General features: G+C 43.0%; 1 protein-coding gene across 1 annotated transcript in view; it reads right to left on the bottom strand.

Annotated features, from left to right (window-relative positions):
- Nucleotides 1-576: 576 nt before the first annotated feature.
- Nucleotides 577-18720, bottom strand: part of RSPH3 (radial spoke head 3) — a 38380-nt gene continuing 20236 nt past the window's right edge. The window contains exon 9 of the transcript XR_006267255.1: nt 577-743. The gene's annotated coding sequence lies outside the window, so the exon portion shown is untranslated. The remainder of the gene's footprint in view (nt 744-18720) is intronic.

Consider the following 18720-nt stretch of genomic DNA (forward strand, 5'->3'; position numbering starts at 1 on the left):
GCCCACCAACTCTGGGAGCTTTAAAAGAAAGATGCCCAGGCCCCACCCAGACCAGCTGAATCACAATGTACGTTCACTGAAGAAAGTGCTGTTTGAAAACGTGCTTTGAGATGTATCTCGGAATGATCCTGGTGGGGCTGGTGGCGTTGCTAATAGAGGTGGGGGGGCCGGGGGGGGGGTACAGAATTTTATTTGTTTCCAGGAGATGGGAGAGTCGGGGTAGCCACTTTCTCTGATTGCTCACCATCGTGTTCCTCGTCACAAAGAAAGAGCCTGATATACAGTAGGGACTGGATAAATATTTGTTGAATAAATAAATGACACAGTAGAGAGATTAACTCTGTTTTCTCCCCGTGGTACAGCCGTGCACTCTCAATTCTTCCTTCAAATGTGCAGCTGAATCCTCTCTGATCATTCTACAAACAAGCTGTCATCTGTCTGACAGGCCATACTTACGTCTTTTCTTATTGAATGCTATCTTTTTGTGTTGGCTTTTTGTTTACAGGGGAAAGGAGTAGATAGTGGTTTCTGTTTTTTTCTGACTCAGTAGAGAAAACAACAGTGTCAAGAAAAGGGTTTTATGAATAATTTATATTGAAGAGATGAGCCAACAACAAAATAGAAATGTTCATATTTTCATTTATCCCTTCTTCCTCCATCCAAAAAATGAAAACAGATGATTCAAAATGTTGTGGCCAAAATCTTCTTGATGCAAAGGATGATGAGTGATCTTGGACAAAGATCTGTGAAATTACATATACATATTACATACAAATACATAAAAATCACATTTGATATAAGACAGTTCTCTCATTGAAAAAACCTAGAACCCTCATCCAACAATATGATTTTCCAGGGGGGTCCATTTTTTGGGAGCAGGAAGCATGACCCTACTGACGGAGTCCAGTGGAGACTGTTAGCTGACACGGCCCCCGATAGAAAGCAATGCATGATGCTTTAGGAATTTACATGAATGTTTTTAAAGGAATGACCAACACTTTATACATAAATAATGCTGAAGCATCTGTAACACTGTAATCTCTAGGTATACTGAAATTATCTTATAATTTATGTAGTTATACCACCTAAACATATTTCACTTACTTCAACTTTGTTAGGAATCATTTTAGCATGCATACCTCACAAGAAATAAAAAGTATTAGAAAAGAACAAACTTGTGTATTTATGAGTCCTCTGTATAGTCTGTTCTTAAGGTGCCTTAGACAGCTTTTGTTTGCCATTAAACTTTAAAAAATTTTCCTAAATAGAAGAAGTAAGATTTTTAAAAAATTGACTAGAAGATGAGTCATTTCATTTCAGGGATATTTTGTTGCCCGTAGTAACTGAAGAAGGGGAACCTGAACCTTAAAAAAAAATTAAACAATAACTTTTCATTAGAATTGGGGATGAATTTGTTTGTTTACAAATATCTCTAGGGAAAAAATCCCCCATGCATAGCAACTTATTGGACACTCCAAAAAAAGAAAAAAAGCAGCGGCCGCACATATTAACCAAACTGTTCCCTCCTGACTTCTGGGAAGACCAGGCTATTTCAGTGTCATGTAAACCGTTACTCCATGGTCTTCCTTTATGTGGAATTAGCTCTGTCATTAGGTAAATCCTGTGTACAACGTGAAGACAGTCAGTTTTTTAAAGTGATGCAAACTTTTTGAGCTTCTATATGGCCAGAAAAGTAGCACTGGGTTAATCTGAAAATGCAGCTGCTAATATACTTTTTTTTTTTAAAGCAACGTCAGGTCTCTCTGGAAAGTCAGCACGTTAACTGAGTTTCTAGAGGTAGCCTCCTATGTGCTGATTCACTTACAGGTTAACTGTGGGGCTGGAACTGCCCAGCCTAGTGGAGGCGGTGTCGGGGAGGGGCCTCTGGAGCCAGCCGGCTGGGTGTGAGTCCTGGCCCTGCCTCTGAGTACTGATGTGACTTTGGGACAAATTCCTCAGCGTCAGTGGTCTTACTTCCCCCTGGATCAAGGGAACAATGACCGGGCTCACTGGGTCTGGGGCTGGCTGCGGCTGCAGCGTCATGCTCAGTGCGGGGAGCTCAGCGTGGCTCTGAGTCTTATCCACCAGCTCTTAGTCTCCATGCTGATGAAGCCTCACGTGCTCTCGGCTATCTTTTTCTCGGAGCACTTGGTGTCCCCTTAAATGTCTGTTACACATGTCTGTGACTGCGGCAGCCAGGAGTCAACTGATCACATCTGATGCTGTGCCTGGAGCCCTGTTGCACAGGCTCGTCCAAGCCCTGCAAAAAAAGGCTCCCTGGAGGATGTTCAGGAGGCTCCAGGGAGACGACATTTGTACTGACTTTAAAAGTGGGCGCTGGTGGGAGGATCATGAATGAAAGTGGTGGAGGATTTTTGAGACAATTGTTTTCCATCCACCACTGCCTATGAGGAGTAAACGAGATGTGATCTAAGTAAGTGAGCGTGATGCTGGCAATTCACAGTCATCAGCAATTCAGAAGAGGCTCTGATAGACCGTCCAGCCGAGGCCCTTGGTGGACAGATGAAGAGGGTGAAATGAGAGACCTGAAGGGCTTTCCCCTTCAATGGCCACCAAGCAGGCAAGAGCCAGTGTTCCTGACGGGGCCTCGCACTGCTTGTTTATTCAACAGATACCCACTGAGCACCTACTCACTGCCTGCAAGGCTGTCTGGACACCTTGGGATGGCCCAGGGAGCAACCACTGACCTAGTGCTTGCTGGCATCCAGCATTTTCTACATTATAATGGGTCAAGTTCTTCCACAGTGACTGAACATGGAAAAAGAAAATAATGCTGAAGCATCTGTAACACTGTAATCTCTAGGTATACTGAAATTATCTTATAATTTATGTAGTTATACCAGCATCCTATGAATTTGACAAAATGTGAAAAATAAAACAAGTGTCTTATGTGTACAAAATTCTCCTGGAGAGGACTTGATGGTGGCCAGCATTATGCCATCAATAACAACACGACAGCAGGCATGTCAATTATCACTGCACTCCGGAGCACAGGTTTGTCTTGGCTTTTAGACAGTTTACACAAGCAATCTCTGCAGTGTGAGGAATTTTGAAAATTTACTCATCTGACTTCTCTTCCACTAATGACATTTATTGAGTGTATTTGCTTCCTATTGCTGCTGTTAACAGATGACCACTTAGCAAGTCCAGAACAGCACACATTTATTATTATCTCAGTTCTGAGGCAGCAGCAGGGCTGGTTCCTACTGGAGGCTCCACAGAAGCAAATTTGTTTTGTTTTGTTTTGTTTTGGTTTTTTTTCCAGCTTTTAGAGGCTGTCCACATTCCTTGGCTTGTGGCCACTCATCACTACTTCTATTGTCACATCACTTCTCTGACTTTGCTCAATACTGCTAATTACTAGAGAAATGCAAACCAAAACTACAATGAGGTACCCCCTCACACCACTCAGAACGGCCATCACTAAAAAGTCTACAAACAACAAATGCTGGGGAGATCGTGGAAAAAAGGGAACCCTCCTATCCTATTGGTGGGAATGTCAATTGGTAGATAACAGTATGAAGTTGTTTCAAAAAACTAAAAATAGAATTGTCATATGATCTAGCAATCCCATTCCTGGGCATATATTCGGACAAAACTATAATTTGAAAAGATATATGCACCTCTATTTTTGCAGCAGCACTAATTATGATAGCCGAGACATGGAACAACCTAGATGTCCATCGACAGATGAGTGGATAGAGAAGAAGTGGTACATATGTATAATGGAATATTACTCAGCCACAAAAACAATGAAATAATGCCATTTGTGGCTCCATGGACAGACCTAGAAATTATCATATAAGTGCAGTAAGTCAGAGAGAAAGACAAGTATCACCTGATATCACTCATATAGATATCTAAAATATGACACAAATGAACTTATCTATGAAACAGAAAAAGACTCATAGACAGAACAAACTTATGGTTGCCAAAGGAGATGGGGGAGAGGTAAATTAGGAGTTTGGGATTAAAATATACACACTACTATATATAAAACAGACAACCAACAAGGACCTACTGTATAGAACAGGGAACTATACTCAATACCTTGCAGTTACCTATAATGGAAGAGAACGTAATAAAAGAATACATGTATACATAACAATCACTTTGTTGTACACCTGAAACTAGCACAACATAGTAAATCAAGTATATTTAAAAAAAAATTTTTAAATTCCATCTCAATTTTCTGATAGACTTAAAAAAAAAACACAGGTAACTGGATATATCTCTTTGAAGATAAATATCAAGAGCTCTCTCAAGAAAGTTGATTCAGTTCAGCATTGTGCAACATAGTATGGATTCTGTCATTACAAAAAACTTCTAAAAGAACTCTTCCTAAAGGAATCAGAATAAAAGGTGTGACGTCACCACCTGATACCTTCTACTGATTACAGTGGCTTCCCTTACAATTCAGGCACCTGCTGAAACCCTGCCAGCAGGGCAAACCCTTGGTAAAGTACCCAGTTTACTAAGGCAAGATGGCAACCTGGTTTATGTCTGCTTAGAAACGCAATCCTCTATAAATGTGTGTGTTTGCATTCCCTTTGTGTTACGTTTAGAGAAAGATAAATGATTGTGAAATAGAACAAAAGAATCTATACAGGGTGGCAGTGTCTGAGAAGCTGACCTTCATAGCAGGTAATGAATACCTTCTACTCCTACACAGTGTAAGCGGATTATTGAGCAAGCTGGTCTCGAGGCGGGGCAGGCAGAACACAAGGTTTCTCCTCCCTCTGGCTGGTTAAGCCCACTCTGTGGACTCTTGTGTGAAAAGCTTCTTGGATGAAATCTTGGGCAGATTTTAGACCTTTTCTGGTCACTCAATATACTTAAACCTCTAGAATAATTAACAATTGGGACTTCTCAAGGGCTTCCCTGATAGCTCAGTTCTGGTTCGATTCCTGGGTCAGGAAGATTCCCTGGAAAAGGAATAGACTACCCACTCCAGTATTCTTGGGCTTCCCTTGTGGCTCAGCTGGTAAATAATTCACCTGCAATGTGGGAGACCTGGGTTTGATCCCTGGGTGGAGAAGATCCCCTGGAGAAGGGAAAGGTTACCCACTCTAGTATTCTGGCCTGGAGAATTCCATGGACTGTACAGGCCATGGGTGGCAAACAGTCCGATGTGACTGAGTGACTTTCACTTTGGTGGTCCAGCGGTTAAGATTCTGAGCTCCCAATGCAGGGGGCCTGGGTTCAAACCCTGGTCAGGGAACTAAGATCCTACATGTCACAACTAAGTCCTGGTGCAGCAAAAAAATAAAAACAAAAAATCTAAGAAATAAACTTTAAGAAAATTTAATAATTAAGTCTTGCTGTTGTTCAATCGCTAAGTCATGTCCAACTCTCATCTGGGAGGAAGCTCTTTCCCTTCCGAGACTAAGCCAGCTTCAGGTTTGGTGGTCTGTGGTGGGGTGGCAGAGGGCTGGGGCTGGTGTGACAGGCTCTTCCTCTCTTTCCCCAATTTCCCCAACTTGCCATGAACGCCTGTTTCTGACCCTTCAGAGCTGGGTCAGGGCGAGGGCGGCCCTGCCAAGGCAGGCAGCTGTGGCCTGCCATGATGGGGGGCCCCCTGGACCATGAGTGTAAGACCTTGGCTTTCTTTCTTTCAAAGAGAGCTTTTGGGAGTTCCTCAAAGACCCCGAGAGGGAGGTGGCTACGGTTTCTGTGACCTGCACACTGATGAAGAAGTGTGTGCGCTGACCTCAGCCACCAGAAAGGCTCTGAGGGATGGTGGGGAAGTGCCACTTGAGGCGCCAGCCATTACTTCCGCTTGCCAGATGCTCGGCGCCGGCCGGTACTTCCGCTTGCTGGAGGCTCGGCGTCCGAGGGCACTTCCGCCCGCTGGATGCTCAAGTCACCGGCCTGTTGGTCGGTAGGGCAGATGGGCACACGGGGCAGGTAGGTCCTGCCCTGAAATGTCCTGAAGGGACTCGGAACGCACCTGTCACTTCTGACAGGCTGTGTAAATCCATTCTTTATTATTTGGTGACACTTCTTTAAAGGTTGCTATAAACTCTTCAGCTCAGTTCAGTTCAGTCGCTCAGACGTGTCCCACTCTTTGCGACCCCATGGATGGGTAGCATGCCAGGCTTCCCTGTCCATCACCAACTTCCAGAGCTTGCTGAAACTCATGTCCATTGAGTCGGTGATGCCATCCAACCATCTCATCCGCTGTCATCCCCTTCTCCTCCCAACTTCAGTCTTTCCCAGCATCAGGGACTTTTCCAGTGAGTCAGTTCTTCCCATCAGGTGGCCAGAGTATTGGAGCTTCAGCTTCAACATTAGTCCTTCCAATGAATATTCAGGGTTGATTTCCTTTAGGATGGACTGGTTGGATCTCCTTGCGGTCCAAGGGACTCTCAAGAGTCTTCTCCAACACCACAGTTCAAAAGCACCACAGTTCATAAATGCTTCAAAGGCAATTAACTCCAACTCTGAGGATCACACGTCAAACTCCTACGTGCTTCCCTGGGAGTGTCTTTACTGCCTAGACACCGCACAGCGCACCCACTGCCCCCACAGGAGCTTCCCTCTGAGGTACTTGGCTCCCTGCAACCTTTAAGGGCAGCGGCAGTCCCTCTGAGCCCTGCACGGGGCTCCTCCCCTCTCCAGGCATCTCCTGCCTCCTCCTCAGCTGAACCCCTGAGAACGGACCCTGTTCTCCATCCTGCGGGGTGATTGTATTACAGAGAACACAGACACCCAACCATGTGGATGATTCAGTTTACCTTTAAAGCACTGAACTCCTTAGTTTTATCCAACAAGGTAACTAACAAAAATGAGGTGCTTAATTAACTTAATCGCCAAAACGACTTCTGAAATTAGTTTTTGAAGTGATGTTAGTAACAGCAACGGAAATAGTACATCTTAATGATTTATCTTATTTAAAAAAGGATCAGATATTAGAAATTTAGGGGAAAAAACCCAAAGTCATGGGAGGCATGAAAACTAGGTTGATACAGAAATATAACTAGCTATATGGAAAAGTGAACAAGGCATGGGTTATTCGGGCAAGCACTGTTTATACACTACAAGCATGATGGTTGAGTGGAGGTGAACTGTAAACCAGGTGAACCTGGAAAACCAGGGCGGTCAGAAGAACACAGAAAACAATAAAAAGAACGGAGCTTGATGTAATAGCTTTGTTCAAGTTTAGCCAGACGAATGCTGGCTTGTTTTTGTTCCTGCGGTGGACACTGGTTGATGCCCACAAGGTGGACAATGAAAATTCAAACACAGAGCACATCTCAGTCCTTGGGCAGCTCAGTCTGGTGGTAGAAACTGGCCGATGAGCAGTGGTGATGCTGTGTAACTGGGGCGAGGTCTGAGGTAGGACGATTCCTGGCAACAGACCTCAGTTCCTGGGGCTGAGCAGGCCAGGCTCCAGCTGCCAGAAGACGGCGGTGCCACCGGGGGTGCTGGAGAGCAATGCTGCTGACCTCGGGGAGTCTGTCCTCACGGCATCGCTGGGACCGCTGCTGGGGAAAGCGGCCACTGACCGACTGATCCCTGGGACCACATGTGGCATCGTCCAGACCGTCATTCTTCAGCCCCAGTGTGAGTGAGCTATTGTCCTGGGATGCTGGAATAGGCTGGTGGGAGCTCGGAGAAGCCACAATTTCTCAAGGGGCTTCATTCTTGGCTGGGGGTAACTGAACCGACAATGATACCGGTCTGTCAGCTGTGTTTGGTCAAAGAGCCAGTGAGATTTCCCAAGGCACAGAGATTCAGCAGACTGGCCTGCATCCTTGGCCAGGGGGGTTCTAGATAAGAGCACCATGCCTGACTTTCTGCTGGCTCGCCAATACATCGTGTTGTATATGGATCAACACGGACAGTGAGTTAGAAGAGTCAGTCTCTCATATACAAGGATGAGAAGGATGGTTGTTTACAATGATAGGCCTGGCTACATCAATTTGTGGGGTTGTGCAAAATGAAAATGTGGGGTCCTTGTTCAAAAATTATTAAAAATTTCAAGATAGTGACAATAGAACATTAAATCAAGCTTGAGCCCCATAAAAGCTGTGGGACACAGGTGCCACACCCATGATGCTGGCTCTGATCTTCTGACCTCTTCTCTTCCCTGGATCGGATCTGACGATCTGTTCTGCAATGCCTCTTCAGAGTCCATCAGGGACTGGCCTCTTGGTCCTCATGGGTGAAAAGTGAAAGTGAAAGTGAAGATCGCTCAGTTGTGTCCGACTCTTTGCGACCTCATGGACTATACAGTTCATGGAATTCTCCAGGCTAGAATACTGGAGTGGGTAGCCTTTCCCTTCTCCAGGGGGATCTTCCTGACTCAGGGATCAAACCCAGGTCTCCCACATTGTAGGCAGATTCTTTCCCAGCTGAGCCACAAGGGAAGCCCAAGAATACTGGAGTGGGTGGCCTATCCCTTCTCCAGCGGATCTTCCCAACCCAGGAATCAAACCAGGGTCTCCTACATCACAGGTGGATTCTGTACCAACTGAGCTATGAGGGAAGCCCCCACGGTTGAAAAGGTATGAGATACTAATGGAACAGGGCTTCCCAGGTGGCTTAGCGGTAAAGAATCTTCTGCCACTGCAGGAGATGTGGGTCCGATCCCTGGGTTGGGAGGATCCCCTGGAGCAGGAAATGACAACCCACTCCAGTATTCTTTCCTGGAAAAATCCCATGGACAGAGGAGCCTGGCCGGCTACAGTCCACAGAGTTGCAAAGCGTCAGACATGACTGAGCACGCACGCACTGCTTACTTACTGCTTACTGATGCAACAAGGAATGGGATAGCCTTTGGATGAAGGAAGGTGGGCTGTGAAGTAGGGGTCAACCTGTCCAGGACTCCTCCTCGGCAGCACTGGCCTTTCAGAGCTGGAGCTGCCTTTCCATGGAACAGGACCACTGGGGTCTTCCATCTGCTGTAAGGAAATGGACCATCGCCGAGTGCTTAAGGCTGTGTAGTCAGGCCTGACGGAATGCTGAGTGGCAGATCAGAGCTGGAAATCATGGGTCCCCCAAGTTACACAGCTGCCACTACCACACCTGGTTCCCAGACCCTGACCGTGCTAGAGGACGGCCTGGGACTCACCCTGTTATGCAGCTGATCACTGGCACGTCATGACACAGGGCTGAGGGTTCTCTCCTGGAGTCAAATTCTAGCTCTGCTCAGCCCGGGTCAGCGCCCCTGCCCTCCACCCCCCGACTGTGACCGAGAATGGGGAAATGGCTCGTCATTGCTCCTGTTGCTAAGGTTTCCTCCCATGAGTACTATTCAGGCCTGGTACATGCACTACCCAAACACTGGCATTCTAAGGAAGGCCAAGTGGGAACACTTTAGCTGAGAACTGAAGGATGAGAAGTTTGCTAAACAGGCAAATAGTATGTGTGTGTATGTGTGTTGCAGTGGTTGGAGGAGGTTCACAGGCAAGATGAACAACAGGTGCAAAAGCAGAGAAGCCAACCAGAGGAAATAAAAATAAGGAAACCGTTAGTAATTCAGTTTGGTGAGAACAAAGGGTATGTGTACGAGAGTCACAGGAAATATGCCTGGACAGACAGTCAGGGGCCAGACCGCAGAGAGCCTTCACATCTGTTAAGGAGTCTGGACTTTATACTTTGTACACAGTGGTAAGACAATGAAGGATTTTCAGGAGGAAAGTGATACAATCAGATCTAACGTTCTGAGGGACTGCCAGAGTAAAGTGAGAGGACGGTAAGACTGGAGGCAGGCGGTTGCAATGGTCGAGAAGAAAATGACAGGAGAGGGAACCTTGCTGAACTGAATGACTTCACGTACGATTAAGCCAAGGAGACCCTGAAGCCACAGGATCTCGGGGGCCACAAGACAGGAACAGCCTGGATATTTATTTTTTTTGGCAGGGAGCTCCTCAGAAGAGTCACCATCCCAGGAACATCTGAACTGGGTTTTACATGAGAGTAACATAAAGTTGTGTTGTGCTTAAGCCATAGAGATTTTTGCATTTCTTTTATAAGTATTTTTTCAGCTTTAAGCCCATACTGACGCACAGAAATCAGGAAATCAATGGTGAGTAGCACCATTAATTCAATAAGGAGAAAGACAGAAAGGAAACAGTTCAGAAAATGATGATGGATTTGTTTAACGATGTCTCGAATTTGAGACGCCAGTTTGGTAGCAAAATGAAACTTGAAACAACTCTCCAAGGGTTTCTGCCCATCTTGACAGCAAGGCATGGACTGCCCTTTGTCTCATACTTTCTTTTCAGGGATGTTTGTATAGCAAACAATCTTCGAAGAAAACCTGAATAATCTCTGAAGAAAAAGACCGTGTCTCCCTCTGGAGCCAAGAGCAGGCACGCTTGCTGCCCACTATGAAAGACTGGTGCTCTCTGAGCTTAGGGGGTCCTCTCCCCTAAGGCCACTCACCACATGGGCAAGTTCCGTCTGGCCTTCTTCACTTTGCCTTGAGGCAACGAGGGCTCCAGAACCAGCACAAAAATGCTGATATTCCGGGTACTGCTACCGCTGTGAGTAACACATAACCCCATGTCTCTGACTCAGGAGTCTTACGTCAAAATTTACCAGCACTCATGAATCTCTGAAGGCTAACTTGATAACATGGAAGTAGATAAAATCTGAGGCTCTTCATAGTTCTGGACAGAGCAGTCCAGAGATGGTTAGAGATAACAGATTTAGAGCCCAGGGCTGAGTCTCACCAGAGTGTGGGGGCGTTGAGTAGTGGGCAGTGATGAGATTACCTAGGGTTGGGGGTTGGTTTCTGAGCACTACGTGAGAGATGAGAAAGATGACAAAGAAGAGACTCTGGGAGAACTGTGACTACCAACAGAGAAAGGAAGGAAGAGCACATGGACAGACCCAAGACACAGACAGCTTCGGAGAAACAGCTTCGGCTTCACCCAGGAGGGGTGAGGAATGTTAAGTACTGAGAAAGTCAGTGAGATAAGCAAGTCTGGATCCGAAACTTGAGAAGTCACTGGAGACTTGCGAATGACCAGTTTCAGGGGAGTGATGAAGACAAAATCCAGATGACCAAGCAAGGGTCTGAAAACAGTAGGAGGTTTAAGAATGGAAGGACAATGCAGTCCATGTTTCAAGAAGCAGGTGTGAAGGGGACTTCTCTGGTGGCTCAGGGTTGTAAGGAATTTGACTGCCAATGCAGGAGACACGGGTTCAATCCCTGATCTGGGAAGATCCCATATGCTGAGGAGTGCCTTTTAAGTTTGTTAGCAGCAGCAGCCACAACTAATAAGCCTGTGCTCTGGAGCCTGGGGGCTGAAACTACTGAAGCCCACGTGCCCTAGAGCCTGTGTTCCCCAAGAAAAGCCACGGCAATGAGAAGCCTGAGCACCTCAACTAGAGAGTAGGTCCCACTCACCGCAACTGGAGAAAAGCCGCTGTAGCCATGAAGACCCAGCATGGCCAAAAATAAATACATAAAACTATTATTATTTTTTTAAAGTCATGCCCACCACCTAGATAGCCACATTCCATTAAAAAAAGAGAGACAGAAGTGTGAAGGACAGAGGATTATACTAGTAAGGTGTCTAAGGTTTTAAAAAATGCCTCTGATATGATTTTATACATACATATAATACACATATACACACACACATAGCTATACCTTAATCCTTGTATCTAAGCCTTTCCATCCTTAAAAGTGTACAAATCAGTGCAACAGTGACCACTACTTAAATTTTAGAACATTTTCATTACTTAATACCCATTAGCAGGCATTTCGGTTACACCCTCTTCAGCCTCTGGCAACTGGACATTTCATATAAATAAACTGATATAATGTGATTTATGACTGGGTTCTTTCCATAGTATAATTTATTTTCAAGGTTCATCCATGCCATAGCACATTAGTAGCACTTCATTCTTTTTATTGCCAAATAATATTGCATTGTTAGAATAGACTAGTTTTTATTTATTCTTTGATGGGTATTTAGATTCTTCCTATTTTTTGGCTTTTATGAATAATGTTGCTATGAACATTCACGCACACAGTTCTGTATGGATGTGCTCTTAATTTTTCCTGGGTGGAGAAACGGAATACCTAGGAGTGGAACTGCGGGATAAACATGTAATTGTATTCTTGCCGGGACAATCCCATGGACAGAGGAGCCTGGTGGGCTAGTCCATAGGATCTCACAGAGTTGGACATAACTGAAGCGACTTATGTAATTGTACGTTTAACATTTTAAGAAACTGCCAAACTGTTTTCCAAAGTGGCTGTACCATCTTACAATACCATCAGTAGTGGGTGAGATTTCTCTTTCCGACTTCTCTTTATCCTCATCATCTTTTGCTACTGTCTCACTTTGATTTTAACCATCTTAGTGGGTATGAAGTAGTGTAATAATGTGACTTTGATTTGTATTTCCTTGTTGACTAATGATGTGGAATACATTTCACGTGCTCATTGGCCATTTGTTTAAAAAAATGTCTATTCAAATCCTCTGCTGATTTTAAAATTGGGTTGTTGTTTTATTGTTGTTTGGGAAAAACCTGAATGAACTTTTTGGCCAAGTCAGTATTTAAGTCTTTTTTTTTTTTAGTATTTAAGTCTTTAATTTCTTACATCATTTTTGTTGTTTCCATTATGTAAGTTTTGCACCTCTTTGATTAAGTTAGTACTTAAGTATTTTATCCCTTTTGGTGCTAATATAAATAAAATTAATTTCCTTTCAGACTGTTCACTGTTAATTGTAGAAATATAATTGAGTTTTGCATACTATTGATTTTATAGACTGAAAACTTGTTAAACTCTTGTTAATTCTAGTATTCTTTTTGTCAATTTTTAAAGTTTCTATACACAAGGCTTCCCAGGTGGCACCATGTTAGAGAATCTACCTGCAGGGATGGGGAGGGATATGGGAGGGGGTTCAGGATGGGAACACATGTAAACCCATGGCTGATTCATGGCAATGTATGGCAAAAACCACTACAATATTGTAAAGTAATTAGCCTCCAATCAAAAAAAAAAAATCTACCTGCCAAGACACCCAGGAGACACACACAGTTCAATTCTTGGGTTGGGAAGATCCCCTGGAGGAAGAAATGGCAATCCACTCTGGTAGTCATGCCTGGGAAATCCCATGGACAGAGGAGCCTGGCAGGCTAGTCTGTGGGGTTTCAAAGATTCAGACACGACAGCGTGCATGAATGAATATACAAGGCATTGTCTTCTGCAGTTTAGAGTTTTACCTTTCCTTTCCAATCCGGATGTTAGATACATTTATTTTCTGTGCCAAACTGCCATTGCCAGAACTTCCAGTACAATGTTGAACAGAAGTGGCGACAATAGGTATTTTTGTTTTGTTTCTGATCTTAGGGGGAAAAGCATTCAGTCGTTCACCTTATGTTATGATGTTAGCTGTGGGGTTTTCCTGGATGCCTTTATAGGGCTGCCTTTATATAGCCTTTATCTCTGCTGTTCTCAGTATGGTTGGCTTCTTGTTGTTGCTGTTCAGTTGCTCAGTCATATCCGACTCTTTGCGACCCCATGGACTGTAGCACGCCAGGCTTCCCTGTCCATCACCAACTCCCGGAGCTTGCTCAAATTCCTGTCCATCAAGTAGGTGATGCCATCCAACCATCTCATCTTCTGTCGTCCCCTTCTCCTCCTGCCTTCAATCTCTCCCAGCATCAGGGTCTTTCCCAATGAGTCGGCTCTTCACATCAGGTGGCCAAAGTATTGGAGTTTCAGCTTCAGCATCAATCCTTCCAATGAATATTCAGGACTGATCTCCTTTAGGATGGACTGGTTTGATCTCCTTGCAGTTCAAGGGACTCTCAAGAGTCTTCTCCAGCACCACTGTTCAAAAGCATCAATTCTTTGGTGCTCAGTCTTCTTTATAGTCCAATCCTCACATAATGCCAACTTTGTTTTTACCCTTCAATATTGTGTTGGCTCTTCTGGGTCTTTTGCCTCTCCACATCATCAGTTTGTTGATATCTGTAAACTAATTAGCTTATATTTTGATTGGGATTGCATTGAATCTATAGATCAAGTTGGGAAGAACTGACATTTTGACAATCTTGAGTCGCCCTATTCATCAACATGAAATGTTTCTCCACTTAGTAGTTTGATTTCGTTCATCAGTTTTGTAGTTTTCCTCATATAAATCTTATACACATTTTGTTAAGATTTATAACTAAGTATTTCATTTTGGGGAGATTCTAACGTGATTTTAATTTTAAATTCCATTTGTCAATTGCTGGTATATAGGGAAGTAATAAATTTTTATATATTAATCTTCCATTTTGCCACTTTAAGTTTCAGGAATCGTTTTGGTGATTCTTTGGGATTTTCTACCTTGACAATCATGTCATCTGCAAACAAATCGTTTTATTTCTTCATTGTCAGTCTATATACTTGTTATTTCCTTGTTTTACTGCATTACCTGGGACTCAGTATAGTGAAAAGGAATGGTCAGAGAGGACATCCTTGCTTTATAACTGATCCTAGTGGGAAAGCTTCTAGATTGTCACCATGGTGTTAGCCCTAAGGTTTTTTTTTTTTTTTTTGGTAGCTATTCCTTATAAAATTGAGGAATTACCCTCATTTCTACTTATTGAGGGATTTTTCTTTTTCCAAATCATGAATGGGTGTTCAATTTTGTCAAATGCTATTCCTGCATCTATTGATATGATCATGTAATATTTCTTTTTAAGCCTGTTTCTGTGATGGATTACATTAATTGAATTTGAAATGTTAAACCAACCTGGCATTCCTGGGATAAATCTACTAAGTCATGGTATAAAATTTCTATTATACATTGTTGAATTCAATATGCTAGCATTTTGCTGCAGATTTTTGCAACTAGGTTCATGAGAGATATGGGTCTGTAATTTTCTTGCAATGTCTAATTTTGGTATTTAATGTTGGTCTTATAGAGTAGGTTAGGAAGTACTCCTTTTATTTTTATCATGTGAAAGAAACTGTAGAGAACGGGTATAATTTGTTAAATGGTGTTTGGTAGAATTCACCAGAGAACTCATGTGGGCCTCGTGTTTTCTGTTTTGTAAGGTTATTAATTCAATATATTTAATAGATATAGGCTTATTCAGATTGCCTACTTCCTCCTGCATTTTTATGAACAGTTTTGTTGGATATAAAATTTCTGAATGACAGCTTTTTTCTTTTAGCACTTTTGAGTATATCATTTCATTGCCTTCTGACCTCGATGGTGTCTGAATAAAAATAAGTTGCTAATATTGAGGAGTCTTTGTATATTATGAGTTGATTTTGTCTTGCTGCTGTTGAGGCCCAAGGCATGCTGCAGCCAAATATGCCTTAGTGGCATATTGATAATTTTGAATTAAAGTTACTTGAGAAGCAGTCAGTGAAAAAAAAAAAAGCATATAAAAAAGCCACTGTGCCCTCAACTCCTTACTCCTTAAGAGTGGGAAATAAATCTCCCAAGTGAAGAAGGGGTCCTCCCTACACCAGGAGGGTAGAAAGCATCCTTAACAACAGAGTTAGGGCATTCTAGGCTAAGAAAGCTGTGTAAACAAATACTGTTACTTCATTTCTTTGCTGCTCCAAGCACAAGTGAATGTTTTGTTAACATTCACAAATAATTGTTTGTCTAAAAATGATATTCAAACAATTTGTTTTGGTGACTTTGGGGGTCCTATTTCTATGAGACCTTTGTGCATACAAATTCAACTGATTTTTTTTTTTCTCCTGTTAATCTGTCCTATGGCAATTTAATGATTAGACCAGCCAGAAGAACTCAAGATGGGTGGGGCAGAATATCCCCGTCCCCAACACTGTCTCAGAACTGTCTTTGTCTCTCAGCAGTTGTGGATCTCTGAGTTTATTATACATGAAATTCACTGAACTTCTTGGATGTAAATATTAACTTTTTTTTTTGCATCCCATTGACGTTTTCAGCCATGGTTTCTTCAAATGTCCTTTTTGTTCCTTTCTTTCCCCTCCTTCTGGAATTTGTACTGTGTGTCTGTTGGTATCCTTATAGTGTCTCACAGGTCTCTGTGGCTCTTTGCATTTTTCTTCATTTCAGAGTGGATAATCTCAGTCTGATTGAACTTCATGGTTTCTTTAACAGTTCACAGCTGAGACCATCTGGTTAATTGTTCATTTCAGTTATTACATTTTTCAACACCAGAATTTCTATTTGGTTCCTTTTTTATGATTTCTCTCTCTTGATATTCACTCTTTGGTGAGAATCATTTTTATACTTTATTTACACCTGGTTTCCTTTAGGTCTTTGTACATATTTACAATTGCTGATTAATGTCTGTCAAGTAGGTTCAAAATTTGAACTTTCTTAGGGACAGTTTCTATCAACTGTTTTTCTTTCTTCTGCACAGGCCATACTTTACTTTTTGCATGTCTTGTATTTTTTTGGCTGAAATCTAGACATTTCAGACAGTCAAAATGTGGTAACTCTGGCTATCAGATTCTTGCTCTGCCTCTTCACCTTGGGTTTTTTGTTGGTGTTTGTCTGCTTGATGGCCTTCGTGAGCAAATTCTGTAAAGCCTCTATTCTTGGTGCTGCCACTGAAGTCTGCTCAGCTAGCTTAGTGGTTAGCTAATGGTTAAAGAGATTTCTTAAATGTCCTGAATCAGTAAGTCTTACACTTTGTGCTGAGGGGGTTCTCTGTGTGTTAAGACATGCCTCCGATATTTCAGCAAGTTTACAACTCTGACTTTGCTCTCAGCTTTTGCTTGTGTAGATCCTCAATGTCAGCCAGAGATGAGAGATGAGGGCCTTCCCAGGTCTTTCCTGGGCTGTAAACAGCCCTACAAAGTACCTTATACTTAACAGATTCCTGGGAATATGTTGAAACTTTTAAAAACCCCCTATGGACCTCTCATTCCTCAGATTTCTAAGTATTCTGGTCAGCCTCCTGTTTGCTCCAACTAGCATTTCCACCTCGGGTAGCTGTGATGTTAGACAATTGCTGTTGATTGCTGATTTTCTATTTTTAAACAAATGCCCTGCTGCTGGGACTTTCCTCACCGTGCTCTGAGTCAGGTCAAATAAAGATAAGCCCTGTAAAAGAACTTATCCAGGGAGCTCCCAGACAGGTCACATACTGACAGTTTTCTGGGGATGTGGCTTTTCTGGGGAGCTCTAGGCATGTTTTAGTCCCTCCAGTGGCTGACAGGCTGCTGGTTTTCTCAGTTACCAGGGTTTTGAGTCTGTTGGTTTTCAAGTTACTGTGGAGCTGGGAAGAATGGGATGGGAATAGGGCAAATTAAAATGCCACAAAGCTGACTCTTGGAGATTCAGCCACTTTTCTGGAATAAATGCTCTTCACTGTTCCAAGTCTTTGGTTAATTTCCAGAATTTAAAAAATGTTATTTTTTGACATTTTTTTTTCTTTTTTGCCTGTGTTCTTGTTGCTTTTATGGAGGAGCTAATTTTCAGAGGTCCCTACTCTACCAATTCCAGAGTCCCTCTTCTATAAACACTAATTTCTCTCCCGTGTTGTAAAGTAATCATGTATTCAAGACCTGCTGAGGGATATTCAACTTTGGCCCCAGATTGCTATGTCTTTTGAGCTATCTATTTTCCTCTGCTTTTCCATGTACCTTTTTTCCCTAATAAATTTTAGCCTACAGTCTTCCCATAGTGGTCCCTATCTCCATGTCAGTATGCTACTTCTAATATGCTGTGGGGCTAAAAAACAGCCAAATTGGGTAGCAATGTTGGAATAGCTTTGGATGGTCCATGGCAAAATGGCAACTCAGAAGTCACTTTGGCCTTCTCTCTCATATGTTCTAAAAATGAGGTTTCTAGACATCTGATCTCTGGTTCCTCTGTCTTTTCTAATGACTGTGTAGATAACAATAAACTGTGGAGAATTCTGAAAGAGATGGGAATACCAGACCACCTGACCTGCCTCTTGAGAAACCTATATGCAGGTCAGGAAGCAACAGTTAGAACTGGACATGGAACAACAGACTGGTTCCCAATAGGAAAAGGAGTACACCAAGGCTGTATATTGTTACCCTGCTTACTTAACTTATACGCAGAGTACATCATGAGAAACGCTGGGCTAGAAGAAGCACCAGCTGGAATCAAGATTGCCGGGAGAAATATCAATAACCTCAGATATGCAGATGATACCACCCTTATGGCAGAAAGTGAAGAGGAACTGAAAAGCATCTTGATGAAAGTGAAAGAGGAGAGTGAAAAAGTTGGCTTAAAGCTCAACATTCAGAAAACTAAGATCATGGCATCTGGTCCCACACTTCATGGGAAAAAGATGGGGAAACAGTGGAAACAGTGTCAGACTTAATTTTTCGGGGCTCCAAAATCACTGCAGATGGTGACTGCAGTCATGAAATTAAAAGACGCTTACTCCTTGGAAGGAAAGTTATGACTAACCTAGACAGCATATTAAAAAGCAGAGACATTACTTTGCCAACAAAGGTCTGTCTAGTCAAAGCTATGGTTTTTCCAGTGGTCATGTATGGATGTGAGAGTTGGACTGTGAAGAAAGCTGAGCACTGAAGAATTAATGCTTTTGAACCGTGGTGTTGGAGAAGACTCTTGAGAGTCCCTTGGACTGCAAGGAGATCCAATCAGTCTATCCTAAAGGAGATCAGTCCTGGGTGTTCATTGGAAGGACTGATGCTGAAGCTGAAACTCCAATACTTTGGCCATCTCATGCGAAGAGTTGACTCATTGGAAAAGGCCCTGATGCTGGGAGGGATTGGGGGCAGGAGGA

The sequence above is a fragment of the Cervus canadensis genome, chromosome 33, assembly GCF_019320065.1.
Source record: "Cervus canadensis isolate Bull #8, Minnesota chromosome 33, ASM1932006v1, whole genome shotgun sequence".
NCBI classification, from domain to species: Eukaryota; Metazoa; Chordata; class Mammalia; order Artiodactyla; family Cervidae; genus Cervus; species Cervus canadensis.